At 45.3% G+C, this 8,022-nt stretch overlaps 1 long non-coding RNA gene across 1 annotated transcript; it reads left to right on the top strand.

The window, feature by feature from the left end:
* The first annotated feature begins 231 nt into the window (after positions 1 to 231).
* LOC132621623 (uncharacterized) lies at positions 232 to 2,631 on the top strand. The gene is made up of 3 exons (XR_009575615.1): positions 232 to 680; positions 1,581 to 1,647; positions 2,589 to 2,631. It is a non-coding gene; the product is annotated as an uncharacterized LOC132621623 (long non-coding RNA).
* The last annotated feature ends 5,391 nt before the right edge of the window (positions 2,632 to 8,022 follow it).

Consider the following 8,022-nt stretch of genomic DNA (forward strand, 5'->3'; position numbering starts at 1 on the left):
ATGGAGACTGAGTTTCGAATGGAAGATTCAACCTATTCGCATTCATATAAAATTACTAACTTGATAATGTTTAAAAATAGAAAGCCCATACATCAATTGTTAGCTTAACCTCTACCTAACTTATGTTAGAACCCGTATTTTTGTACAGTGGAATAATCCGGATTTATTTATGATAAGCTAAGGAAAAAATTATTTTGGGATACAAAGTCGGGATTCTTGACCTTCGAATTTATTTTGAGATATAAGTTGTGCATGAATTTATTGGTATGGAACAATTAGGAAAATTTGGGACCAAAGGTGATAAAATTTGAAGTGGAAAGTCATCCACAAATTCCATGTGGTGCCCACACAACTTTGTGTCATCTTCTAAGTGGAACAACTCATTATGTGGGCCAAGGCACCCTTGACTAAGTCTTGCATTGTTAAAAAGATGACCACTTCATTTCACTTCACTCCAACTCTTAAAAAAAAAGAAGGAATTGAAGAGCACCACAATAAGGGGGCTCTCGGCCAGCCCAAGGAAAAATCCACCCCCATTTCTTGCTCTTCCAAAATTATTTCCTTGGTACAAACCCACTATTTTGAGGTCCCTAAGTAGCGTGGGAGTGTCGTTGGAGCGATCAACCCATTATTTTTCATCCATTGGAAACCCTAGCATTTTGTGGAATTGAAGAGGATAGGTAAGAGTTGATCTTGCTTTTGTGTTATAAAGGTTGTTTGTATCTTGTAGTATGTTATAATGGAGGAAAATCATGAAATATGAAATGTTGGAGGTGAGTTGTGTATGTGGAGCTTGAGCCGTGTAAATGGGTGTTGTTGTGTTGTGATTGAAATTATGAATTAATGCCTAGTTAGTTGATTATGATCATTGTAAGCTGAAGAACAATTGAGAATCATCCATATATGTATATGTGTAGTGTTAGCCGAAAATGGGTCACCTTATGTGCCAAGAATTGAATTAGTATCGCTTATTGTTTAGCCGTCGTCGCCATGAATTCTATGTTGGAAATGAAAGTTTATTGACTCAAATTGATGTTGTAAATATTGCGGACGGATTTGGAAGTTGTTGTACATTTAATGTAAATTGTGTATTGATGAAAATAACATTGTTAGAATGTAAATTGTAGATACGAACCATGATTTGGAAATGAAGAAAAAGTTAGGGGGGCTGTCTCGGTTAGGGGCTGTTTCGGGTAGCTTGGGAAAATTTATGGATTGTTGGAAAAATTGTATAAATTGCTTAGAATGTCTTGAAATGTTTTTGGTATGGGTTCGGGTTAGTATGTGAGCGTATAAGCGTCGATTTTGGCTTGAAGGTAAGTCGTCGAATTGAATTTATGAAAGTTGATGAATGATGGAAAAGAGAGCTATTATTGTTGTATTACCTTTCAGATTGATTATTAATGTTGTTAGGTTGGTTGTTGTTGTTGTTGTTGATTGATACGGCCGAGTTAAATTCTCGGGGTAGCCTATTTACAGGGGAAATGCTGCCCAAATTTCTGTAGAATTAAGGGCGAAATTGGAATTTAATGCCCAAAAAGTCTTTAGCTAATGTTTGGCATGTTATGGCTTGTTTATAGATCGTGGGCAGCCCGAATCATAGGTTGGATTTAGCTTGAGTTTGGATCGTATTGGAGAGCGTTTGAGGTATGTAAAGTAATCTTCCTTCTTCGGCATGCCTTAGTTAAAATAGGCTATGATATAAGCCTCGAGGAAACTCTATTCTCACAATCCGAGCATGTTTATGAATCGCATTTGTTCTTTGGCATCCTTGCCTTGTCATGGCAAAACATTGATCCTTATGTTCTTGGAATCCATAATTTGTAAAGATTACATGAAAGCTGATTTTTGTTTTAAAGTTCATTCTTTAGCGATTCCAAAACTTCAAACGCCCATAATTTCCTCAGAAAAGCTCGGATTTCTTTGAAATTTTCGTAGGAGTTTGTATGATATAAAATGAGTATGTTTTTCATAGGCGGGCTCAGTTCGGGTCTATACTCGTCCGTGGGTCCCGCGACACCCTTTTTGAAATTCGATAACTTTGAAACAAAAAGTGATAATTATTATTCCGATTTCGAATATGACTATTTTACTTATCCTTCAGATTTATAATAATGATTTTATGCATATGATTCCTCACTACTCCGCTCGTGCCTACTGTGATATCGTTCACCGGTTCCCGGGCCGGTTCTGTTGTCGTGCGCTTTGTGATACATTCCGGTGTTATGCTGTGATTATGGTTCACCGTGCTCCTCGCTCGAGGGCCGGGTTCCACTTATGTTTGGCGTTATGCTGTGTTTGGCGTTATGCTGTGGTGTGATGTGTGACGGGGATTCGGAGATTTGAAACTTTCTGGTGTTATGCTGTGTTGTGGCGCCATCGACAGGCGGGCGACCACATTTTCCTGTGCCCTATGCATAATTTATACTTTGGAAATAAACATTTTGATATTTTTTTTTGATATGTATTATTTTCTATATATCTGATTCGATTATTGTTCAGATTTATTTCTGTACCTTCTGCTTTGCATACTCAGTACATATTTCGTACTGACCCCCTTCTCCGGGGGCTGCGTTTCATGCCCGCAGGTACGGACGCACAGCCTGGTGATCCACCTGTTTAGGACACCCTTACTGCTATTCGGAGTGCTCCTCTCTTTCCGGAGCTTATACTTTTGGTATATACATTTATTAGTGCATTTGTATATATTCGTTCATGGGTACGGCGGGGCCCTGTCCCGTCATATGATTCTGTCGGTCTGTTTAGAGGTCTGTGGACATATTTGTGGGTTAGGGTCTTTCTGTATGGATGTATGTACATGTCGTTTGGGCGATCCCATACGTCGAGGCGGCCGGTCCGCATATGTTTATATATTGCTTGGTTAGACCTGTGTGGCTTTTGTTGGTATTTTCTGCGTGCAGGGTATATTGGATAGTCCGCAAAACAAAGGAAACTCTGCCGAAATTTTTCTGAAAATTACCTAAATTTGAAATAAATCCTTGTCGGCTTCCGCCATATACTAGAATGAGTTGATAGAATTTGAGATAATATTTGATAGATGGGTTCGGGTGCCCAGATCGGGCACTAGTCACGGCCTACGGGGTTGGGTCGTGACAGAAGTGGTATCAGAGCGGTATGTCCTCGGAATGTCTACAGACCGTGTCTAGTAGAGTCTTGTTTATCGGTGTGTTGTGCACCACATCTATAAACAGGAAGCTACAGGACATTTAGGATGTTTCCTTTCTTTGAATCTTAGATCGTGCGATAGAGCTGTGCTATTAGGATGATTCTGTTCTGATCTGTTGTTGTTTTTCTTTCAGTGATGCCACCGACGCCCAGAAGAAAAAGGGCGTAGTAGGAGAGACCAGCTGGGCTCAGAAGGATACTCGGACCCTTGCTCAGATGATGCGTGATATTACGTCCCGGCCAGCCGACTCTGCTACGTCTTCATCGTCAGAGGAGTCTGGAGCAGCTTCACCATTAGCTCCAGGGGCTCCAGCTCCCGCGCCTCCAGCTCCTCAGCCAGGGGCGGAGGACAGGACACTGAGAGAGGCTGTGCAGTTATTGACCACTCTGGTAGCGGGACAGGCTCGCAGACGCGGGCAGAGAGATGATGATGATGACGATAGGCGTGACAGCCTGAGGGTTCGAGAGTTTCTATTATGTGGCCCTCCAGAGTTTTACGGGTCTAAGCCCGACGAGGACCCCCATGACTTTATTCGGGGGATGCGGCGCTCACTAGATTTGGTCAGGGCTTCAGAGACTGAGTCTGTTGAGTTGGCTTCGCATAGACTACGGGATGTCGCTGCTCACTGGTATGAGTCCTGGGAGCTATCTAGGGGTGAGGGTGCTTCCCCAACTACTTGGGACGAGTTCGTGGCTGCTTTTACCCTCCACGTTTTGCCCCCAGAGTTACGGCGGGCGCGGGTTGACCGATTTTTACATCTGCAACAGAGGGGTCGGAGTGTTCGTGAGTATAATATGGAGTTTGATTCTTTGGCCCGGTACGCACCTGCCATAGTAGCAGATATGGCCGATCGGATGCACAGATACGTGATGGGGTTAGACCGCTACTTGATTGATGGCTGTATGGCGGTGGCATTGCAGACAGACATGGACATTGCCCGACTACAGGCTTATGCTCTGGGTATGGAGGACCGACATAGAGCTGATTATTCCAGCAGAGATCGGGACAGGAGGCCGCCCAAGAGGGCCAGATCCGCAGGCTATTCTGGAGATTTCCGAGGCAGACAGCCTCAGCAGCAGCAGCAGAGCAGATATCCTTCTCAGTCATCACGGGGTACACCCCCACAGTTTACCGGCAGGAGATCTGAGGGTGCCGGATATTCAGGGGCAGGCCCGAGCTCCAGGGCTTCAGGTTCACAGTTGGACAGAGGTTCCAGCAGTCAGATGAGGCCACCCATACCTTTGTGTTCCTACTGTGGGAGACAGCACCCGGGAGAGTGTTTCCGAGCTACGGGTGCATGCTTTGTTTGCGGCCGTCAGGGCCATCAGATGAGAGACTTTCCGGCTAGAGGTGGTACAGGCAGTTCAGCTCAGTCTACCGGGTCAGCCGGTGGTTCATCTTCAGCCTCGGTGGCGATGCGCCCTACGGGGCGAGGTACTCCAGCACCAGCAGGACGCGACAGGGGTCGTGGCGGAGCTTCGGGTTCTAGCGGTCCTTCGAACCGCATTTATGCCTTAGCCAGCAGACAGGACCAGGAGGCTTCGCCTAATGTCGTTACAGGTATATTACTGGTTTTCTCTCGTGATGTGTATGCATTGATTGATCCTGGTTCTACATTATCATTTATATCTCCACTCGTTGCTGATAAAATTGGGATAGAATCCGAACCGATAGAGCCTTTTGAGGTAGCTACACCAGTAGGGGACTCTGTTATAGCCAGTCAGATTTATAGAGATTGTTCCGTGATTATCTGTGGCCGCTGCACTAAGGCGGATTTGGTAGAGTTAGATATGATCGAGTTTGACGTGATTATGGGTATGGATTGGCTAGCTTCTTGCTATGCTAATGTTGATTGTCAAAAGAAGATAGTCCGATTCCAATTCCCAGGGGAGCCAGTTATAGAGTGGGCAGGTAATACAGTATCGCCGAGGGGTAAGTTTATTTCATACCTCAAGGCTGAGAAAATGATCAGAAAGGGGTATATTTATCATCTGGTCCGTGTTCATGATTTAGAGGCAGAGGCACCGACTCTTCAGTCAGTCCCAGTGGTTAATGAATTTGTAGATGTATTCCCAGATGAGCTTCCAGGTCTTCCTCCCGAACGGGAGATAGAGTTTGCTATTGATCTGTTGCCAGACACTCAGCCTATCTCTATTCCTCCGTACAGAATGGCACCTGCAGAATTGAAATAATTGAAAGAGCAGCTGAGAGATTTATTGGAGAAGGGTTTCATTCGGCCTAGTGCGTCACCCTGGGGAGCTCCGGTATTATTTGTGAGGAAGAAAGACGGCTCGCTGCGGATGTGCATTGATTATCGGCAGTTGAATAAGGTAACCATCAAGAATAAATATCCCCTCCCCAGGATTGATGATTTGTTTGATCAGCTGCAGGGTGCCAGGTACTTCTCGAAGATAGACCTGCGATCGGGTTACCATCAGGTACGGGTACGAGAGACTGATATTCCCAAGACAACATTCAGGACCCGATATGGGCACTTTGAGTTCAGAGTTATGTATTTTGGGCTGACAAATGCCCCAGCAGTATTTATGGACTTGATGAATCGGGTATTCAGACCGTTCTTGGATATGTTTGTGATCGTATTTATCGATGATATTTTGGTTTATTCTCGGTCAGAGGCAGAGCATGCGGACCATTTGAGGACGGTACTTGGCACACTTCGGCACCAGGAATTATATGCTAAATTTTCTAAGTGTGAATTCTGGTTATCTTCAGTGGCATTTCTGGGACATATTATTGGGGCTGATGGCGTCCGGGTGGATACCCAGAAGATCGAGGCCGTAAAGAATTGGCCTAGACCTACGACGCCGACAGAGGTGCGTAGCTTTCTGGGATTGGTTGGTTATTATCGGAGATTCGTGGAGAAGTTTGCTTCCATTTCAGCGCCTTTGACAAGGCTGACTCAGAAGGGAGCTAAGTTTCAGTGGTCAGATGCTTGCGAGCGTAGCTTCCAGTTGCTGAAAGAGAAGTTGACTACGGCTCCAGTCCTGACTCTTCCGGAGGGTCCAGATGGGTATGTGATTTATTGTGATGCCTCTGGTATTGGTTTGGGATGTGTGTTGATGCAGCACGGCAGGGTGATAGCTTATGCTTCCCGGCAGCTCAGAAAACATGAAAAGAATTATCCTACTCACGATTTGGAGCTGGCCGCGGTCATTCATGCTTTGAAGATGTGGAGACATTATTTATATGGGGTTCACGTTGACATTTATACAGATCATAAGAGCCTTCAGTACATCTTTAGGCAAAAGGAGCTGAACTTGCGACAGCGGAGGTGGTTAGAGTTGCTGAAAGATTATGATGTTGACATTCTCTACCATCCTGGGAAAGCTAATGTTGTGGCGGATGCACTCAGCCGCAAGTCTATGGGCAGCCTAGCAGACGTGTCATCAGAGAGTAAAGAAATGGTTCGCGATATTCATCAGTTGGCTAGTCTTGGAGTTCGCTTGGCTGATTCTGGAGATGTTGGGGTTTCTGCGAGGTATTGCTGAGTCCTCTATTACAGAAGATATTAAGCGGCATCAGTATGAGGATCCTATTCTGGCACAGTACAGAGACGCAGCGCTGGCACAGGAGAAGACTCCGTTTGAGATTTCACCTGATGGAGTGTTATTTCACAGAGGCAGATTGTGTGTACCTGACGTTGCAGGGTTGCGGCGACAGGTTATGGGCGAGGCACATTACGCCCGATATTCTGTTCACTCAGGGTCGACGAAGATGTACCATGATATCAGATGCCTATATTGGTGGGACGGTATGAAAAGAGATATAGCAGAGTTCGTTGCTCAGTATCCAAATTGGCAGCAGGTTAAGATTGAGCACCAGAAGCCCGGTGGGATATTGCAGGAGATGGAGATACCGACGTGGAAGTGGGAGATCATTAATATGGACTTTATTACAGTTCTACCTCGCACTCCACGGAGGTATGATTCTATTTGGGTTATTGTTGATCGGCTGACGAAATCAGCCCATTTTCTTCCGGTTCGGACCACCTATGCAGCTGAGGATTATGCCAGGCTTTATGTCAGGGAGATTGTATGACTTCATGGAGTTCCTGTGTCTGTTATTTCCGATAGAGGTGCCCAGTTTACAGCTAAGTTCTGGAGATCATTTCAGGAGGGATTGAGGACCCAGGTGAGCCTGAGTACAGCCTTCCATCCCCAGTCCGACGGACAGGCCGAGCGCACTATTCAGACATTGGAAGATATGTTGCGTGCCTGTGTTATTGATTTCAGGGGTAGCTGGGATGACCATTTACCGCTTGTTGAGTTTGCGTATAATAACAGCTACCACTCCAGTATTCAGATGGCACCATATGAGGCTTTGTATGGCAGGAAGTGTAGATCACCGATCGGTTGGTTTGATGTTGGGGAGACTGAGTTGATTGGCCCAGATGTGGTCCAGCAGGCCGTGGATAAGGTGAAACTTATTCGAGAAAGATTGTTGGCAGCCCAGAGCCGACAGAAATCTTATGCCGATAAGCGACGTCGACCGTTAGAGTTTCAGATTGGCGATTGGGTGTTCCTGAAAGTGTCACCGATGAAAGGTGTTATGCGATTTGGCAAGAAAGGAAAGCTCAGTCCGAGATATATTGGGCCATATCTGATTATTCGCAAAATAGGCAAGGTGGCCTACGAATTGGATTTGCCATCTGACTTGGGAGCGGTACACCCGGTATTTCATGTTTCTATGCTTTGTAAGTGTATTGGTGACCCTTCCAGAGTCTTTCCTGTAGATGATATTCAGATCACCAAGGAGCTATCTTATGAGGAGCATCCTATAGCCATATTGGATCGCCAGGTAAAAAGGTTGCGGAA

The sequence above is a fragment of the Lycium barbarum genome, chromosome 2, assembly GCF_019175385.1.
Source record: "Lycium barbarum isolate Lr01 chromosome 2, ASM1917538v2, whole genome shotgun sequence".
NCBI classification, from domain to species: domain Eukaryota; kingdom Viridiplantae; phylum Streptophyta; class Magnoliopsida; order Solanales; family Solanaceae; genus Lycium; species Lycium barbarum.